This window comes from Cygnus olor, chromosome 1 (assembly GCF_009769625.2).
Source record: "Cygnus olor isolate bCygOlo1 chromosome 1, bCygOlo1.pri.v2, whole genome shotgun sequence".
Classification (NCBI taxonomy): domain Eukaryota; kingdom Metazoa; phylum Chordata; class Aves; order Anseriformes; family Anatidae; genus Cygnus; species Cygnus olor.
This window is the reverse complement of record NC_049169.1, coordinates 41,155,138-41,175,828: the sequence shown is the minus strand read 5'-3', so window position 1 is coordinate 41,175,828 and position 20,691 is coordinate 41,155,138.

Here is a 20,691-nt window from a genome sequence, read left to right as displayed (position 1 = left end):
GCAATAGAAACATGCAGTTAGATACAAGCTTTGGTGAAAGAAAAATGCACCGGCATTTTAAATATATATACATATAAATACTTTATGAAATAAAATATATTGTTTAATATTCTTTTTATCAGTCTTAGAATAGCCTGTTTTATGAAGTTATTTAAATATCTCCATTTTCTAAGAGAGGATATCCATCATCAACATCCGAAAATATATTCTAAGACAAAATATCTTCTTTTTATTTCCCCTCTGTTATTCATAGATTATCTCAGTGAGAAAAAAATCACTTGCAACCTATTGCTTTTTCATGATGGAGGAGGGAGCTGGCAATAAAGCCAGGGTAAGAAATATTGTCAGAATGAGGTCATCTAGCCTTTTAAATCCAAATTTACAGCTCTCTATCTGTCCGAGCGTAGGTATAACTAAAGACAGAACAGGTGCAAATGTAGCAACACACACGTCTGGAAGAAGAGTTTGCTAAGGGGAAAGTTAAAACATCCGCAGAGTAAATCTTTTCTTGAGTCACGTAGTTCATCAAGGCTTCTACTTAGTCGTGGTGCCAATGCAACCCTGCTCCTCAGAGCAGACTGGGATCCCCAGTGGTGTCTGAGAAGGACATTCAGTTATCATCATGGTGCCATCTTTTACCCCTCCGTGGTGACTGGCAGCAAGACAGTGACTCACCTAACACAGGCTAGACAGCCAGCAATTGTGGGAGTTTTAGTGAAAATTATTGTTTTTGATGTAACACTGAGTTCTGTATTGTGTGGCCACTAGCTTAAGTCAAGGTAAATACTGCAGAAAATCATGCAAGCACACAAGATCCTGCTGATCTGCACTTGTTAAAGTTTTCCTACCAACCTGGATCCATCACTCCCTCAAAGACTCCTCTAGCCCTGGCAGAAACTCACCTGGCTATGGGCTAGACCCTTCACCTCTGTCCCGTTCCCCCACCAGCTGCTTTTCTCTCTGGACAAACCTGGACTGGGTATTTCCTGCTGTCTCCCACAACAGGGGAACTTTCCAGCTGGAAAATGGAGGCGTTCCTGGTGTCACACACCACTGAATGCCATGGCTCAGGTAACCTTCCAACCTAACTCTTATCCTATCAAGCCTACCACCAAAAAGACCCCCCCATACCTCTCCTCTATCACACTCTTCTGAAGATAACAAAAGCATCATGGGTTCATTTCTCTCAGTAGAGGCATCTGACGCCCTAAGGTGTTCCTACTCACTTCCAGCTGCCTCTCCATTAAGGTGCAAGACGTCCAGAGGTCCTAGGTGACATCTGGCAGCCCCGTGCACATCTCTTGGGCACCATCCACCTCTCAGAGGTTACCGGACACCTCTGCTCAGGCAACTGAATTGGGCTGCCTAGCTCTGTCTTATCCTCTCCCCTTCTACTTCTCACTGTCAGAAAATTATCTCTGTGGGACTTCTCCTAGACAGGAGTGGGTTCACCTTCTGGAGACTTGTCACTCTCTGAGCATCTCTTACCACTCAGTTGTGCAGCACAATGTGCGAGAAGTGGGGCAAGCTGGAAAAGTTCAGTGCCACCGTCAGTAATAATATGGGTTTACAGAATGTGGCTCAGAAAGCCAACTTGAGCAGCTCACTAAATATTTTCTTTCTTTCTAACAGAGCCGGTTTGGGTTTTAATAAGTAAGGGATCCTCTCATATTACCCAGCACAAGCAGAGTTACATGAAGGAAGCAGATTTATCCCAAAGAGCTCAAATCCTGTAACAGATGGGCTGGCCGTGCTCGCATTTATGGAACTGGCTCCTGTCTCCAAGTCTGCATGACATTCACCAGCACACGCCCATTACACTGGATGTGTCTCTAATCCTTAAATGTGCTCATGGCTTCTCAGGCTGACTCAGTGTCGATACAAAAATACGTGAATCTGCCCAGACTGGAACCCTCCCACCTCACTCCAGATTTCACCTTTCTACAAGAACACAGGGATGGAAAGGATGGGGATATGTGCCAGTACTGGGCTGTGCTACACCCAGGTGCTGTGTGTGTGGTGCCAGGTGCAATATTATTCTTCAGAGAATGAAAAATTAGAACTGTTGTTTTTTCATGGTTTAGTGAGGGTACAGTCAGACTATTGCAGGCAATCAAGTTAACTGCTAGCGACCGAGTTACTGCGGTCTGAGAAGCTGACTCATCATCTGAAGAATTTTAACTAACCATCTGCACACTCCTGACTCACTGCAACTGAGGAATAAAACCTATATATTTAGTTTAGCTTAACTTATTTTGCTCTACTGCAAAGTTAGGAGTGCATGCACTGGCCAGGTATGGCAATTCAGCTTTCCATCTACAGACTGATCATCTGTTCAGGCATTAATACGTTTGGACATTCAGACTACCAGGAAAAGTTTATAAAATATTTTGGTCCCTAATCATTTTGTTTTCATTTTGTGCTCCGAAAATCCCTCTTTAAATCAAAGATATTCTCTAAGCCTCAAACTGCTTGCTGGAGCTCCAAGGAAAGCTGTTCAATTTGCAGAAAGGTTTGGGCTTCTACACTGTTTCCCATCGAATATTTTGCTGGCAAGATTCTGTTTGTAAATCCTCACAAGCTTAATTAGCTTGAGTCAAGCCTAGATTTCTTTGGTTCAGCGAGTGTTCTTGAATAAGAAGCAAAATCTTAGTGAACTGTGGAATTATATAGCACAGCTCCCTCTAGAAATAGATTAAAATTCCATAACGGGAGTAGGGTTACATGAAATGTTTTTTAAATGGCCAGATTCAGGCCCTTGGTTAAACTTTTCTTGGTAAAAATCACCCCAGCTACATGGAAGCTTACTTCAAATTTAGATTTTCATATTTCACATTACTAAAAGCTCACAGGTTAGATTCTATTTTTGTTTCCAGAACTGCTATTTTAACTGCTTTCTTCCTTAAAATGTTCAGCATTAAAATGAAAGCCAAGATATTGAAAAATATTTTGTTTCCAGGTAAAAGAACATTTTCCTCCCAAAACAAACATTCACGCAGGCACAAAGAAAAGAAATTATTGGCTCCACAGACAGAACGTGTCCTTAGGCTATTGTGCCTTTTTGTTCCATTATGTCTGCAGCAAAGCTCAAATTGACCAGAGCTAAAAACACACTTTTAATTTTGTTTATGATCAAGCCAAAGTATTTGTCTACATAAATGGATCAAAATATTTGCCTAATGTAGTTGAAGATGTATTTGGTAGTTCTGGATTGCTTGAATATGATTGATTTTTCTGTTTTATCCTTATCTTGCTCAATAAAATAGTAATGTAGACATATATCGGCATAATTCATGTCTGGCCATTCTCAAGGCTCTAAAGAGTTCTATAATATTTCCCTTGAAGTCAGTATGTACTTTACGAGATCAGTCGTTTGATGTTTTTATGTATAGCAAAAAGATGCCTTTGCCCAGTAAATCCCTTGACTCTAGTAAATATTTGATAGACTTGTGCGACTTGGGCAGGTTTCTATTTCTATTGCAGTGACCAAAACCAAAAAATGATCCCCATACATTACAGTGCAGAAATTATGAAACAGAAATATCAGATTAAGAAGCACCTAAGTAAAGAAATAGGAAAATGATCTATCATTAAATGAACTATCCTTTGGATTTTTTAATGTGAATCTGTTGGTTGGAGGTTTTTTTTCCCTTGTATCACAGAAAAACATTGCTTTTGGAAGTACTCAGGAAAAACAATGATAGGGAGCAGAGGAAATGTCTGTTTTGTGGGTAGAGGGGCTACTAAAATACCCATCACCATTTCAGCCAGAGGGGACCATACATGGTAGGACATGAGGCTCCCATTTTACAAGGAATCTGGTGAGCGGTCTGGAATAATTGCCCACCCTCAAAAGGTAGAGCATCTGCCTGACAGGTGAGGATTCAGCTTCCCCTTGAACCACCAGCTTCCTTCAGGAATATACCAGAAAGACAGCTAAATGTAAAACACTGTATGCATGTACATATGTAAAACATTCCTCCAGTGATGTGACAAACAAGCACAAATATTTTTGAGACTTCTGTGCTGACGGCTAAGCTCAGGATGAGGAATAAGTTGAGAGCCACAACTCTGACATCAAAAATGACCACCAGGTATATCACAAGGACTGTTTTTTCTTTGAATTTTTGCAATGATATTTTTAGGATTTATATTTTTTTCTTTTCTTTGAAGGATGGAAGCTATCTTTAAAGATGATGATGACAAAGGATTTCCTTGAGCACAGCCTGTCAGAAAAAGTTTCTCAGTAGAAAGACCAAATGTTATGAGAACTGTGATAGGATCTGAAGGAAACAGCAAAACTGCATCACTTTCAGGAGGGTCCTGTCTGTGTGAGGCAGCCCAATGGACTTCAGTTATTTGTGTTTTTGTTCCCTGTTGCTTCTTTTGTCAACATCTTCCTCGTAGTGACAGCATCATTTTGGACTTGGGACATGCTTGAATGGCTTCAGCCGTGCAGTCTATCCTGAGCTGCGGATGACAGCTCCAGCATGTCAGGCAGGGGCTTGAAGCCACACCAGGCCCTCCTCAGTGGCTGAGCCTCCACAGAGTGGTTGGGGCACCCAGCCTGAGCGGACCTTGGGAGTCCTTGTCCAGTCATCTATAGGCTCCCTTCCTAATGCTACAAGGAAGACGTTGGTATCCTGTCCTTTATTTTTCAGAGCTGCCACTTCTAGCATGGTGCCCGCAGGGGCTACTTCTTAGCATAAAATAGCAGGAAGCTACATGGTACACTTGGAATTTCCTCTTCATGGCAGAAGGGAATCTGCTGGGAGAAGGCAGACACAGCAGGCTGCCCAGGCCAGCAGACTGCCAGCTACACAGGTCTTTCAGACCCTCCAGGAGAAAAGCTTCCTTTCCAAGGAAGTCCAACATTTCAGCATAATCTTGTTTGTCAGCCATAAACTAATCAGCCCACGCAAAACTGTACCAAGATATTTTGGCATTTGACCTCATCCACACCTTCCTCAGGCTCTTTCTAGCTAGTGCTGCAGTCTCTCTGTCTGAACAACAGCAGCGACAGCCAAGAACTCACAGGCAATGACATTCCCTTTTCCGCAAGCATTGGATGGTGCTCTCCCCATGATGCCTTTCTTGTGGCTCTGGGCCCAGTTCTCTTCCTGTTAAATGGTTGCTGCTACACAGCATCCTTGTCTTCATGTTGGAACAGAAACCTGACATCTAGAAATGGGAATATGACCTGCTGTGAAGAAGAGGAAAAAGGTGGTCTTGTGGACAGGTATGCTGGTATTGTCCCTCCAGAGAATGAGACCCATGTGCAGGCAAAATTTGTTTTCTGGACTTTAGAATTTGTTCAGTTAAACGATCATCATAACCTCCCATGTCACTGTCCCTCTCCAAGGCGTTGCCTCTGCCCCACCCCACATCCACTGCTTCCCCTCACCACGATGGCTGATGGGCAGTGTGTGCTCACAACACATCCGTGGGCTTAGGGATGTTATGTGCAAGCAAAACCTGGCAAGCAAAACCAAGCATGCACGTTTTGCTTCCTGGTTGAACAATCAGGTTCCTTACTCAGTCCCAGACCCCCCCATTCATTACTCTGTATTGCTTACACAGTAATTAGTAGCTTTTATAATGCTATAATAATGTATAATATTGTGATGAACTGTATGTGCAAGACCACAAGAAAACCACTACCTTTTGTTGTTACACAACCTTCTGTGTCTTTTAGGAATGACAAACAGCTGTAAATCTGTTTGGTTTAGGATACCTTTTGCCACATGCCTCTAAGCTTTTGCCTTGTTAATTGATTACCCCTTCTTTGTCTCTCTTTCCTTCCCACCTTGTCTCCTCTTTGACAGAAGGTGACATGCTGCTCATGCTGGGAGCATCTACCAGATGACTGTGAAAACAAGCTCGGGCTTGTAGACTGCTGGAGGAAATGACAGATGCCCCTTCCAAACTGACTGGTGCACAAGTGCCAAGAAATAGAGGGATGAAAATCAAGTCATTTTCAGGCAGAACTGTGTCATCTCACCCGTTGCTGAATGGCAAACAGGAGTCTGTATGCAGTAGAATTAAGAGGCATTTGCTCAGGCTTTTCCTCTGGTCTAGCAGATCTGCAGCAGCCTTCCTGTGTACATTTCCCCTTGACAGACCAAAGATCTTGCTTCAAGATATCTAAATTTGACCTGCACAAAGTTGCACAAAGAAAGCGTTGAATAAGTAGTTACTAATATCTTGCTGTTTTCATAACTAGATTTCCAAAATGTCTTACCATGATCAGCAGCCTCTTCTCTCTGTCACACACAGAACTGTGTGGTGACCGGGTCCATGTCACACAACAAAGCAATGACAGAGCCCACATCTTGTGCATCCCCAGCCAGGGCTTGTCTGCTCTCCAGTAATTAATACCGTGATATTTGTTTTTAAAATCCTCTGCCACAGAGGCAGTTTTCAAATACTGTGTAATCTAACTAGACGTCAACTAACAGTCTAAATGGCTACCCTTTCTCAGAGGCACATGATGGCTGCATGACACTGTTTCTGAAAGGGGCCAAACCAAACAATTTTGCTTCCAACTCATATTCTTCTATTGTTTTAATAACTACACGGGTCAAAGCCAAGACTTGAAATACATTTGCTGGATGTGACTTTCCATGTATCATCCACTAGGAAACGTTGTTTTGACACACCTGACCAGAATGATTACTGGATTTTCTTGGTTTTTAACGGCTGCCTCAGGAGTCTGGAGAACTTACGAGTGATGAGAACTTGTGCAGAAGCTTTTATAGCCACTGAAACTGGCAAGACATTAGAGTTGCCTTCAGCTTCAAAGCTGACGTATTTTTGGCCCTGTAAGTGGTATAACAGTATCTACTTTGCCTACAAATTACTTATATTAATATTGGATGGTTTTAAGTACTGCATTTAATTTGTGACTTCCAAGTTGAGAAGCAACTAACAGTTAACAGGAAAACAAGACCAATTCTGAGAGCCCTCCCCCTTTTAATAAAGTTTGCTATGGTAGTTATTTTATGCCACACAACTATAAAGGAGAATATGAATTAGAGTAAATGAATCTTTCATGTACTTCAACACCGGAAAGCACCATTCTGCTCATCTAGTTTGACCTTCTTGGTTTAAAAACAAAACAAAAATAGCAACAGAAACCCCAGGCCATACAATTTCATCAAGATGTTGCTGAATCAACCCCATAACTTTGACATATTAGTGCCAAGATAAAAAATAAGTTCTGCCAAGTCTGCGTTTTACAATAGCTAAGATGCAGGGAAACATTTTTTTCTTAACAGGGAGCGTCTTTAAAAGGCTTGTACACCGACTCTACGCTGCTTCTCCCTGCAGGCTCTGCCTTGTCTTTAGCCCATCCCTCAGGAAGGAATGCACAGGTACAGCACAGCACCATCAGCTTTTGTACCTTTCCTGTCTTACATGGCAATATCTGAAGATCCATCCAGGGCAGCTCTCTGCTTGTCCAAGCAGTAGAGGCAGCTGCACAAAGAGGCCAGATCTCCAAACTGCCTGCTGTGGAGGGGACTTGCGCCTTTGCTTCATGGCTGTTCTCAGCTGAAGGGAGGATGCTAGCTAAGCCAGGGCTTGCCAAAGCAAAACCCTACCACATTTTCTTTAGGAGACAGTTTGAGCATTACCATCTTTTTCTTCTGCTGCAAAGCTAATTTAGAAGACCTTTCCTCTCCTTTTCCCTCCTTTCAGGACATTCACCCTCCTCCAATGTTACGCTGACACAACTGTTTACCATGCAATGCTCCAAACCATATCAGTAAAATGACCCAGCTTTAAAAACATGCCACAAACAGGTATTTTTTAAAGCCTGGTTTGCTTTGTGGTCTGCCATACATGGCAGCCACAGAAGTTACATCAGCACACTGAAAGGGTGGTGAACTGCAGAATGGGGATGGGAAGGAGAGGGAGGGCTATGGAAGATGAGCAGCTGCTGAAGGCAGCTTTGCAGGCAGAAATAACACCCACGGGCTGCCAGCCCTGTCCTTGGTCTTCATGTAGTCTTCCATAAGAGTCAATCCTGCCCCAAGAAGCTCCTGCTTCTCTCTTCTTCCCACCTTCAGACACCTGCTCCCTCTCCACAGTGTCCCATCCCTGTGCCTGGCGTTTGTAGGGCTGTGCTGGGAGCTGGGCCAGGCAAATGCTCTGGGTCAAAAGCAATGCTTTTGTGTCCAGGGGCAAGACCTCCTGAACCAGCACATCTGACAAAGAAAGTTTAAAACGACTATAACCTGGATGTGAAAGTGCGTGTGTCTTGTCAAGTCAAATCACTCCGGAGATTTAAAGAGCAGTCAGGCAAAAAACTCAGCTGGCGGTGACCTCTGGAAAGGCGAGGGACTGGAGTGAGCAGTGAGGACAATTACTACACCTCAAGTGCAGTAACACCAAATATTTAATAGATAATCTAACTCCCTTTCCATCTCCTTTTTCTTTTCCTGCTGCTTCCTTGTCAAAATGACAAGAAACAGCAAGTATATTTAAAGACTAAAGTCCAAGCTGAATCAAGTTAGCCACATCTTTTTACTTAATTATGCTACTGATAACCAGTTGGTCAAAATCAGATGTCTGAATCTGGGCCCAAGTCTAGGTATATTGAACAACGTACTGAACATGGAAGTCCAGTTGCCCATAAAAGTTAGTTTCCTGCACAGCACAATTACAAAATGCACTCTTTTCTGAGAAAGTCTCCTTAAATACTCTGCAGAAACACACGTTGTGCTTCTATAAGAAATGGGAATGTCTTTTAGAGATGTACATCAAAAGTATTGTTCCCAGTAATAAGACACAGGGTGAATACATATAAATGACATGAAAAGTTCTCAAACACTTGCCCAAATTCCTTGTGTCTTTCAGAGATTCACAGAAACAAAAGCCAAGAGTGTCTGCTCTGAAATGACAGAGTATCTCATCCAAATGTCAGAAGGTAAATACTCCCATTAACGATCTGAAAGGAGCATCGTGGGAGTGCTACAGGTACAGTACTGAATATTGAAGCCCCAAGAGGGCAAGGAAATCTTGAAATGGGAAATTTCCAGAGAAATCAGCAGGAGAAAAAGACCCCATGCTGCAGTAAGGGAAACAAACAAACACCTAAACTCTAATCTGGTGAAAGTATAAACTGGAGTGAATGATCAAAATATACCAGGCAGATACAAATGAGCACTTAAGTCCTCACAGTTCTTGTCTACAGCATACTGGATTTACTCTCTGCCTACATGGCATACACAGCACAAGTCATGGGTTTTTCTGTAGGAATCTAATAGCCACAAGCTGTTTCAGAAGTCTTAAAAGGACTTAAATACGGTAACTGAAGTGTTCTTCTGTCCTTCCCTCTGATTTAACAGGGCCTTTCACACTTCAGTTTGAGTTACCTTGTTCAGTGAACAGATGGAATATCAACACGCTTTCATTAAAATCACTTGGCAAACAGAAGGCTGCCCACTGGATTTTTTTACCACATCCTATATACCTCAATTGCTGTTTTCACCTCTGAACTACTAACATGCTTTTTCATTTTAGATGCCAGTGTCACACCTATAAAAACAGCCAGAAAGGACAAATGAGTAGTGACAGGTACACACTTGGACATTTTATTCTGTCAGATTCGTCCCAGCAACAGTTGATTTCCAGAATCAATACTGACTGACAACCAGCCATTCTGAATATCAGCGTCTTCATGAATCAGATCATACTCCGTATCACTGCATCTACATGGACAGCATAAGAAAAGCAAAGCCCTGAGAGCTTCAATTAGGCACGTCTATGATTAATGTGGCTAAGTTCACTGCCATGCACATGTACTTGCTGCATAATTTGGCCTGAGCGTGTTTCCCAGTTTCCAGGGGAATGCAGAAGCTTTAACCAATCAATCTAGACATTTGCAAGACTGATATTACAAGCTGCTTTACAAGCAAAAAGGTGTTACCCCATCCCCAGCTAGAGGAGTTATCAACAACTTTTGAGTAAAGCCAGGACATTTTGTGCCTGTAAATACTCTGCGTTAACCTCTAGAGATGATAGTAAGATTCTGCCCTTGAATCTGCGCCACCAGTCACCAATGACAGCAGACCCATTTGTTCTGTGGTTTGCACAAAAAGCCATGTTTTGCATGAGCTGAATGCTTGGGAATACTTGCTATTCTTGGGCTAAGTGCAACCAAGCTGTCCCACGAGAGGTAGTACGCAACTTCCTCTTCCAAACACTCAGCGTTTCTCTCCAGTCCCCTAGGAACCAAAACTTGATAGATAACTTCCCATGTGACTCCTCCAAAGTAAGCAGGAGTGCCCAGAAGAAACACAACTGGAGATGTTTAGCACCTGAACCTGAGCTGGATCTCAGTTTTATGTTGGAGTTTGGGCACTGCAAGGCTGTGTGTGGGTCCTGCCACAGGACAGGTCCCAAAGCCAAGGTCCTGCTGCAGAAAGGACAGGATTAGACATTCAGCACCCGATGTGCTGAGCCTGGGACAAGCCTAACCCAGCTGACAGCAGAATGATCTCAAATCTCTCCTCTCCTCTGCGCCTGCAACATGTTTCAAGCATCTTCCTACAGTCCTAATCTGATTAGAAATGCAGGACTGAGAACACCTCTCAGATTGTGGATACCAAGCTTTTTCTCCTGAAAGCTGGGGAGGTCAGATCTCAGGGGCAGGTTTGTCTCACTGTTATTCCAAGAAGACCCAATCTTCCACCCAGGAGTGTGAGCCTCTAGCTCTGGACTCCAGAGTCTGCACAGGTGAGGTTCCCAGCCTTTAGACAACCAGGTCCTATGCTGGCTCTAGTCATTATTATTTTTGTTGATGAAGTGATCAAAAGGACCATCAACCCTAATCTGGAACAAAACCCATTGTAAGCAAGGCCAGAATATATCTGCTAACGTTTCTTCCTTACTGCTTACATACTTGTTGAATGAGAACAGCTGGTTCCTTCACAACCCTCCTGAGCATCTTTAAATTTCTCATTTGTACTGAACATTTAAAAAAAAGAAAAAAAAAAAACTAACTGAAAAAAGAGCAAAAGCAGTAATTGACATTTCTGGAAATCATTCTGATTCCTTAGCGAGTGAGAAGGGTCAAGAAAAAAAAAAAAAAAAAAAGCTGGATTATTAACAAATTTTACCAAGCAATGTAAGTAAGCCCTGAGCTTATATTTAGCCATTCTTGGTATTCAGCCAAAACAAATAGCAGTGGCTCCCATTCAAGGTTTGGTGCCAGTTCTCCAGGTGAGATACTGCGTTCTTTCTTGATAGTATGGGCAGCACCAGCAAAATCAGTTCTTGTCATGCCATCTAAAAAGACAGACACCGCACTGAGCCTAATTACTTGCGTTCCCAGCTACCTAGGGCATGTCAGGAGGTCACAGGATATTTTGAATAAGCAATTCACTCAAATCTTGTGCCGAAAATGAGTGGATTTTCAAAGCTATGTGATTGACTACCTGTTTTTTGCAGCTTTCCAGCCATTCAAGAAGAAAACAGTGCTGTTATCTATTTTAAGCACTATGTCATTTCAGGCAATTGCAAACTATGTTAGCAAGCCACAGCGCAGGCATATTCAGAGGTTTCAAACAATTACTGGAGGCCACAGAGCTTTGATAATTATTTTCACTTTTCACCTGCTCAACCAGAGTAGCTGAAAGAGATTAATTTCATGCTATAACTGAACTCCCAAAGGAACCAGCAGCCTCTGATTGCACACACTGCAGCTCAAACACAGCAGCTCATTCATACGCTGCGGAGCGCTTTGGGGAACAAGAACAGCACAGCCACATAAATACACAATTCACACCTGCAAATTAAATGGTAGCATTAGCACACTTGGAGATAAATCCTATAGCTGGATACCACAGCAGACCTCTCATTTGTTCATTTTTGCTGTTTTAACGGGCAGCTTAATGTAAAGAAAACTTTGATACTGAGTCAGGCAGCATATCTCAAAGGGAAGTACCTTCCACGCTGTACAACGACACTGTGGGACCTGTCACTGCAGAGCATGGAGGTGGCCAGAAGAGACTTCAAGGGGCTGCTCAACATGACAGCCCAGATGCAACTGCCATCTCAGGAAGTTCCCTAAGGTGCTGGACCTGGCATGAATAATCAGGGAAAGGAGTGCTTTCTGTACGTTATGATTTCATACACTTTCCTTTTCATACACTTTCCATAGGGCCCTGTTTGCCCCACTGTTTGTGGGGCACAGGACACTAGGCAGGGCAGACTTTTGCCTCTATATAATGTGGCCATTCTTATGTTCTCCTGAACTCATAAACAATAACCATAGTGACTGGGCAAGAGCTATGAATTCATGGATGCTGTTAGTATTGCTCAAGGTAACCTCCCTGCATCTGGTATCCTTCCTGAAACTGGCTTTGTGTCTTACATTTTGTGTCATACAGTCTTTAATAAAAGGGGTATTAAGTGTGCATACACACCTTAATTCCACCCAACAGGCCTGTCCAGACCCCACCCAAGTGACTTCCATTTCTGTCCTTCCTCCTGTTACTTGCTATCTCCAACACATTTTAAAATTCTTGAGAAACAGGTGGTGAAACCTGTGGCTACACTGAATTTTTTAAATATACATGTAAAATACATGAATTGTATTAGTAAGAATTTGGGGTTTCTAAGAATATATATGCTAGTGAGAAATCTTGATTTACTAAATCAACTGCAAATAAATAAATGGAATGATTAATTGCCACTTCAGCCTCAATAAAGAGGAACTCAATTATCGTCTTTGTTAGTCAACCATCCTACACATACTGCAGCAAATCCAATAGCAAGATGAAGAAATGCAGGAGCCAATACACTTTTCCATCCTCTCCCGCAAGCAGTCCACTGATTACATTTGTTGAGACTTTGTTCACATCAATATCACTAAGATTTTATGGCGCATGACTTCATGGTTCAGTTTAAAAGCATACAAATCACGTATCAAGATACTCATAATTTTGTTTACATTAAGTAACGAAATCCTTTTTTATAACTTCAGGTAAACCCCCATTTTATCATACTCACGTAACAGTGCACAAATCTTTGTTTTACTGCATACGATGAACTGTTGTGAATGATTCTGTATGCTTTTCTATTTAAATGTACTTTTTTATCAAATCATCCTGTTATCCCTTAATGCCTGAACAAAATACTTCCCTGCCATGGGCAGCTAAATGCAACTGAAAGCAGTTTGTTGAATGTAGGCATGTTCCAAGCACCTGGACATATGCCAGTGTTATATTTCAGACAAGGTAATATTACCTGTGCTTCCAAAAGAAGTATTGCTTGTATTTTACTACAAGAAAACTGGTGAGGGACTCTTTACAATGGAGTGTAGTGACAGGACAAGGTGTAACAGCCTTAAGCTAAAAAGGGTAGATTTAGATTAGACATTAGGCAGAAATTCTTCACTATGAGAGTGGCGAGGCACTGGCACAGGTTGCCCAGAGCAGCTGTGGGTGCCCCATCCCTGGAGGTGCTCAAGGCCAGGCTGGATGGGGCCTTGGTCAACCTGGTCTGGTGGAAGGTGTCCCTGCCCATGGCAGGGGGTTGGAACTGGGTGGGCTTTAAGGTCCCTTCCAACCCAAAGCAGTCTGTGATTCCATGAGTTTCTTTATAGCAAAGCATTGCTCAAAACACACTCTGAATGCTCTATCAGAAAGTCTTAATCCCCATTTGTTTCATATGGACTACATCAGGCTTAAGCATTTGGCTGTTAAGTTAAAAAAATTTGAAAATTTAATTCATCTTAAATTAGGCTCATATCCAATCACTTCCACTGTGATTGAGCTGTTGTAGAAAGTCAGGTCCTAAAATGCACCAAGCTCCTAGCAGTTCCTCAGTTGATTTCTGAGGCTTGTAGGGCATGTCTTGAACAACAGACAAAAGGTACTCATTTTTTATTTAAAAGAAACTCACAGCTGTGCTCTACAGTGGCATTTTAAAGCCCATTAAGGTAGGGTTCTGGTGTTATTCTATGGCATTGGTTGGCTTCTGCCAAATCATCCACATTCATATATCAGAGAAGGAGGAAAATATTACTCTTGGCTTACAAACATCAGAGAAACTGAGGCGTATTTAGAACAATCTTTAAGACAGATTTTGCAATATAATATAGCCTGCAAAACTTAGACAATAACAATGTTATCCTGTTCTCTGGCCCTGACAGGACACATAGGTATTTTAGTTTACTCCACTTCCAAGAGCCTCCTTTCATATCAGGGAGGAAATTTCATTAAATCACAGCCTTCGTGTGCCAACCATAAGTTTCAGTTGGCTTCTGTTTTCCTTCAAGTGCATTGTAAGTATAATATTAAATCCTTACAAACACCGAGAGGGTCTGCTCCCATAAAGGTGCTAAATGGCCTTCTCCCTTTCCAGGTCAAATAAGCTCTGGCTGTCCATCAAACCAAATGCTGAAGTGTTGCTTTCTTTTTGTGTCATTTATTTTTAAAAATGCAGTTGTAGGGGACTTCAGATATATAGTCAGCTCTGCTCAGTTACTTACTGGCAATTTATCTGGACTGCAGACTAACCTCGCTGCAGGTGGAGACCCTTCACGGGGCTCTGTGCAGAACCAGCTCGGTGCTCGTTTATTACCCCAGGGATGGCACTGCATGAGTGCACCTGTACTGCTCCCCACTGCAGTCTGGAAGTAATACTTAAGTGGAAACAGTCCAGCTAGTAAATAGTACTGCTCTGCCAGACTGCAGTTAGTCACCTCAAGAACCATGGAGCTGACTTTGCTCAGAACTGCAAGAACTAAATATTGAAAAGGAATAGAGGTACCTCTGCGCATAGTATGTCGGATCTAGGGCAGGTCCGACGAAACTGGGCGATGCCTTGGGGCAAACAGGAAGAGCTGGGGCAAGGAAGAAAGAAAAGTGACAGGAGCAATGGTAACTCAGTCTAGTACTCCAGCCATGGTGGAAGGCAGGAGGCTGAAAATATGGCCATAGTGACAAGCTCTTCTGCTCTCCACAAGGGTTTGTTGGCCTGGGCACAAGGTCAGATGGCACCAGCTTGGGTTCAACAGCCGAGCAATGTACCTCTGAAACCTGAACCTCCAGACACTGCGACACATGGTCACCAGAGTGTATGTGTGTCGTACGCTTTCTGGTTCAAGGCTTCACCCCAAAGTTCAGTGCTCTGAAGACTGCTACACCGGGCTCTGCCTCACAGGACATACACTTTTAGGCACCTGGATTTAGGGCTTCAGCCTTGTCTTTGTTTTCTCCTGTTGTCTGGGTGTAAATGGCTTCCCACTAAGCACGCGGGCTTCAGGTTTTGGTGTGGCACCTACCCCTGTGAATGCTGAATCTGACTAGCATTGGCCTTCAGGTTCACTCTGAGGGGCAAGGACATAAAAGCTGGCATTGAAATCCCCTAGATGGGGAATTTCAATCTCTTTTTTTTTAGCTCTAGCTTCCACTACATAGACGGAATGCATTGTGCATTACCAACAATGTAAATATGTACCAGTTTTGAGCTAGCTATTGACATCAACTGCAGCTGATGGTGACTGGGTAGTACCCCAGTTTCAGCCCAGTATCCTCCCAGTTGACAGGAACCCTGCAGGTGAAGAACTCAGGTGTGCTTCTTCCCCACCAAATTCATTTTCTGGGATTTGACAGTCGCAACACAGAGACTTTTTTTGGCAACAGCTTTCTACTCATGGAGGCTGAATTCTGCCTAAGGTGCTCTTTCACTTCAAGTTTGGATCTGATCAATTCCTTATAAATATCCAAGAGCTTCCTCAGTCCTGCTGGTAGATGAGATTTTCCCTGATTTTGCGTATCCAGAGGTGATTTTCTTTATCTGTTTTGGTAGCCATGCCCTTAGGGGCTGGCACCGAACAGTTTTATTTAAACATGGCACATGTGGAGTATGAGGGACCAGTGGGAACTGCTCTCCTTTCTGTATCAGGTTGATGGGCAGTGAGTCCAGTGACAGTTTCACTGAGGCGTGGTAACTTACCAAAGCAGTAAGCTTTGAAGACACATTGAAAACAAACAGCCACGTCTGCTATCTTCCCAGCAGGTACAAAATTCGCAGACAAAAATTAAAAACTGATAAAATTTGCAGATGAGAAGAGCGGACATATAGGAATACGGATGGCTTGATGAGGAGAGCCCTTTGCAAACGAAAAACATCTGTACATACTCACGTTATTCATTTAATAAGAGGAACGCAGGTCCCTCTGAATAGCTAGGGGGCTACAGAGCACTGACTGCAAAAGATCGAGAGACCATAGGCGACAATCAATTATTAATGAGCTCCTGCTGCAGTGCCAGTATAAGCAGGGCTAGTGCAATCTCTGTATCAGAAGCAAGGGGCAGAGGTCTTTTTTCATCCCGACTGAAAAACTGAATTTATCGAAACCAAGACCTTCACAGAATGATGGTCAGTTGAAGAAATCAAAATATATACTTTGATCGATATATACATTTTTTGTGACAATATGCTTTGTGAAAAATTAAGAACCCCCAAATAGAAGAAAATTACAAAGCCCTGTATAAGATTTAAATTGTCTTCTGCTGAAGGAGAACCTCCTTGCAGGCAGTTTTCTAAAGAAGTGCAGATGAGGAGTGGGCAATGATTTTACACCTGTATAAAATATTGACAAGACCAGTACACTAACATAATATAAAGCCTGGATATCTGTATTTTAAAAACACATGTAGGAAAATTGGAGAAGTTGATTGAACACAAAACAAACAAACAAACAAACAAACAAAAACAGAAGTCATTTGAGAGCACTGGAAAATGGCTTTTAGTAAGAAATGAAAGCTCTTATTCTGAGTCTGTTAATATGAGTAAGAGGTGACTTGCTTATGTTTCCAGTACTTTCACAGGAAAAATGCAGTACTTAAAGGTCCTGCAGTTTTGGGATAGAAAATCCTAACAGGAACCAATGGCTTGTAACTGAAACCAGATGAAATCCAATTAGTAATAAGAGGAAAAAAAATGATAGGGAGAATAGGATAATATTTAAACAAGTCGTGGTGGAAATGATGAATTCACAGTCTTTTGTTGTCTTCAGATCAATACCACAGGCTTCTCTGGAACACAAGCTTTAGCCAAGCAGAAGTCCTTAGGATCAATACAAGGGTAATGAATGAAATTTAATAGCCTGCAACACCCAGGAGGTCAGACCAGATGATCTAATGGTCCCTCTGGATGTATAATCCAGGGACAATCATATAAGATCAAAGCATACAGGGCAGAGTAATGAAATGAGCCAGGAGTGTGCATGGTAGTCTTTTCCAGGAGTACTGTGCTAGAAAACTAAGAAGTACAGGTCTTTCTTTTTCCTTCCTGCCTGTCCATCTCTTGATTTGTTCTTCCATCACAGGATATTTTGTGGATAGATTGCACCACTGACTGCAAATGTTCTTACAGAATCACATCAATAGGGTCATATTGGGACTTCTGTTATAACATTTATGATCATAATTTTCAGGTAAGAGCCTGCTTTTCAAACTCATATTTTCCATGTTTGGTCTCAAGAGAAATTTTAAAGTGATTGAGGGGGGACCGTCGTCCTGGTTTTGGACTGAAATCAGGAGGAAAACCATTCATCCATAAGAAGATACTTGGCATTCTCTTCCACTGCTAATTCAAAAAGCCAAACTTTCAGGTGGCAGGTTCATGGAGGAAACTAGCACTGCCGAGCCGTTTTGTACAATGAAATAGTAGCAAATGATCACTAGAGAGCAGTTTTGAATATTTACAGCACACAGTGCATCCTTCTTCGAGTTAAACTACTGACAGTTTTATGGTACAACAAATCTTCTTCTGTGAATTTTAGGCAGAAATGGTTGTGTATTGGTATATTATTGATATTCCAATGAAGAAACAAACAACTCTAGAATTTAACTTGACTCAGTGATGACTGCAGCTGTGCGGGAGATGTGTGGTCTCACATCTAAATAGCCTCCTATACTCGGAGCTCCTGAGTCATCTTAGGGTCAGTCTAGAGCTAAGCAGAGGTACACAGGCACTTTTCACTAAAGGTAATGTGGTAAGACAGAGGAAAGGGTTGCACTCTGTGATTTAGAAACCAGCTGAAACATAATCATAGCCCCTTATCTTTTAGATCAAGGGCTGCACAGAGTAAAGATGCTACACCGTGCCCAGGAAGACGGCTTCAACCAACCATTACTGTGGCTTTCCGGTGCCACCATGGAATGCTCCAGTAATTGTTTTAATAATTATTGAAACTGTTTTGCATTATACACTAGTTCTTAGTTAAACAATTAAACACTGGTTCCTTGTTCACTTCTTTTTGCTGAGAAGTCATCTACCTGAAACCCTAGTAAAGAAGGTTTATGCTATGGGACATGAAGCAAACTATATTTCATTCAAAGTAGAGTAATGAAATTGTAATTTACAAAGAGTTGATCATTAATAGCAACTTCATTTCGGTATCCAGTAATTGCTGGAGGTGTAACGCTACCTTTGTGAAATACTCAGCTTTCTCTAAAAGCAGCAGCTGGAAGTGATTTTCAGGTGCAAGACTGATTAAAGAGACAGGAATCAGCAAGCTACCTGCTTCCTTATGTGACCTTTGGCAGGTTACTTGGGATCAGACACATAAAAGGACCAAGGCCTGGCCTCGGCAGTTGTCCAGCTCTGAGAAGGGATTTCTCAGACCCGCTGGAGTGCCTCCGTACACTATCCACTAGGCAGACAGTTGCTACCTCCTGTGAACTGCCGTCGCAACCCTCAACAAAACTGCACCTGAAATAGGCAATGGGAGTTGCTGAAGAAAGAGATCTGAAGGTCACAGAACCATCTAGGTAGGAAAAGACCTTCAAGATCATCAAATCCAAACACCAACGTGACCTACGCAGTCCCATCACTAAATAAACCATGTTCCCTTGTGCCACATCCACACCTCTCTCAAATATTTCTACGGCTGGGGATTCCACCACTTCTGTGGGCAGCCTGACCCAATGTTTGACCAATTAGCATTGGACAGGAAAATAATTTTACAAATTGATGACCTTACTTCTTTCCCTAAACATCAAGAATGGCCGATCCATTTAAAGGGATATCATTGAAGTATGTAAAAGATAGACCTTAGATATAATCCACAAACCATCTCACTGATGACCAATTTTTAACTGAGAAAAGTAATGCTGCTGGTAAAAAGAAAGAGTTGCGTTGCTCCACAATGCCTTATGGAAGGTCTGATCTGTTTCACCCTTTTCAACTTTACACCAACACTCTCCTACCGACTCGTAGCCTCAAATAGACAGCTGTAGTCCCTTCCTTGGTTTGGATCCAGGGAAGCCACCTACTCTTTTTACAAATAAGACAGAGTTAAGGGCGAAGAAATGATACTGACAAAGCAGGTAAGCAATTAGAGCACCCAGATGATGGGAGAATCATTCAATGCCTATCTCTACTGGACTGAGTTCAAACTTGCATATCCCACCTGCTGCATCCCTGAGCCACCCAGCCGCGGCCTGTCAGCGGCCCCCTCTGCCCCTCCGGTCAGAGCTGGGGCTCTGTGTCGCGGGGAATGCAAACTTCAAAAGCACAAGACACCATAGCATAGTGAGAAAAGGGCCTTGACATGTCCAGGTCCCACTCCCAGCCATACTTCTGTACTTCAGCCATGGCTACAGACACCAACGTTCACAGGATCACTTCTAATGCGACCTCTCCTGGCTGCTTTTGAACGTCAGGCGGCCACGGTGGTTGCCCGTGCCCGGCCCAAGGGACAGCCGGGTCCAAGGCGGCCCGAGGTCACTGCAGGCTGGCAGCTCCCAAGCTGATGTCTTCAGAACCATTTGCTATTCTGTGATAGAAAAGTACTGTTAGATACACTGATATGGTTTGTTTTTATCCATCTCTTCCGCCAAAGGCATTGGCTTTCCCTCACCAAGAATTGGCACCTGCACTTGTACCTTGCATGAAATCCTGTGTTTTCAGGTCTGGAAACAAACTGGATGAAATTAATAGGAGTGTTGCTTCTCAATAATATTCATGTTGCATAGAAAAAACGCATATATTAGTCCATGTATTGTTCATAAGAAATCATAAATTAACAGGCAGGTTTTTTTGGTCCTGTCACAAAGTTATGTAAGCAGAGCATTAAAGACAGGTACTTGTACTTAAATTTAGGAGTCTCATTTTTAACTCAGTCCAGCCAGGTGTATTACATGTTCTGTGCATATCAGATATAGAGAGAGATTTCAAATCGTCTTGGAGCATGATGTATGTGTGTACAGCTGCAATAATTAATCTTATCTGATAATCAGCAAGCTTCTTACAGCTGCTAGAGGCAGAAAAGGAAATGTAGTGTCATAGCTTTGTTCTAACTCATATGTTAACCAGCTAAGGTTTGCATTTTACTGACAGGGGACATTTGGGTGTTTATTTCACTGAAGAAGTAATTAGATTGAAGTTGAACCTGGGAAGAAGGGGGGCGGGGGGAACACGGCTTTAGTTCGCTTTTAGTTCTCCTGGCCCTGCTCTGTTACTAAATGGCAATAAATAACATTAATCTTCCCCAAGTGTTGTGTGTTTTGCCCATGATGGTCGCTGGCGAGGGGTCTCCCTGTGTCCTTACCTCCACCCTCCTCCCTACTCTGCCAAGGAGAGAGCAGCAGGGTGGGCACCCGGCCCACCGATTTCCATGCCCGAATCACTGTAGCGACTTGCAGAGAGCCTTACCAGTCAATATTC